Below are 1,601 nucleotides of genomic sequence, written 5' to 3' on the forward strand. Positions count from 1 at the left end.
AAATTAATATTAATAATTGATTACATATGCAAGAAAGATGACAGGAAGTGAGTTCATCTCAAAGATAATAAGATTAAAACATCATTGAGCAATGATTTTGATACGTTGAAACATTGATAGAAATTAAAATTATATTTTCACAATAATTTTACATTACTACTCAATATATATTATTTCAATATATTAATTATAATACTATGAATCATTTTACTTACTTAAAAAAAATAAAAATTTACATTTCTTTCACTTATATCGACAGTTATAAATATTTTCATTCATATTTTGATCAATAGATGTCAGATGAAGCTAAAATTACAAAGAAATAAAATACAATATTATATTACTAATTTATTATTAATTTTCTAAAATTTTACCATGATAATTATTACAAAATACAACTGAAATAGCAATTATAATATTAATTTATAATATTATAATATAATATTAATTTTTTGTAAGACTTTATGATTGATGCTCTGCATTGCTTGGAAATTGATCTTTTTCTATCAAATCTTGTGCATGTATGATTTTAATTTTTAAAATGATATTTTTAAAATCATATTTTTAATATTTATATATTTTAATTGTTGTACTTATACATATTATAAGATATTCGGTGTTTTTTATTAAACAATAACATATATATTAAAACAATATTATAGAAATATATATATATGTAAATATAAACCAAATATAAACTAAATATTTTCTTAAAAATCATTTTAAAATTAAACCTTATTTTAATATCATTTATTATATAATTCATTAATTAAATTTTATATAATAAAATTCGTAGTAATTAATCATCGTAGATATAAATATGAATGTATCATAAAAGTTAATTAATTCTTAAGAATATATCATATATTTTTTATTAATAAATCATTTTATTTACATTTAAACTAATGAAACATGCAAAGTTTTGTTAATTATAATTTTTAATTAAAATTATTTATGATTACATAATGATTACATGATGAATACATAATATATTAATATATTAATATTTTCTGAAAATTTTAATCTATTTAAATATATTTCATTTAAACAAATTTTTTATTATGAAATATTATTTTCTAATTGCGATCATTAATAAATTTTATAAATAATACTCATAAAATATTATATTTTATTCTTAAAAAATTTATTATAATATAATTGAATATCAAATGAAATTATTAATCATTTAATTAACTATGTTAATGTAAAAATTGTTTATTATATTTTACAAAAAAATAAAATAAATTAATTATATAAATAAATCACTATTATAAATTATATAATTATAATAAAATTAGTATTCGAAAATTGACTTATATATTTTATAATATTAAAGATGAATTATTATGTATATATATTAAAACATATTGATTGATGTAATTAAATTTGAATTAAAATTTAAAGAAAAATATATTCATATTAAATTATATATGAGAAATGAAAATATAATCAGAATAGATACATATAGTTTCGGTTCATAAATTTAAAAGAAGTAGAAAAAATTAAAATATAGTCGACTAATTGTTAGAAGGATGAGAAAAAGAAAGAGAAAGAGACATAGTCCTAGAGATTTTTATGAGAAACAATTGTCTTGCCTGGGG

Source organism: Apis mellifera, linkage group LG12 (genome assembly GCF_003254395.2).
Source record: "Apis mellifera strain DH4 linkage group LG12, Amel_HAv3.1, whole genome shotgun sequence".
Lineage (NCBI taxonomy): Eukaryota > Metazoa > Arthropoda > Insecta > Hymenoptera > Apidae > Apis > Apis mellifera.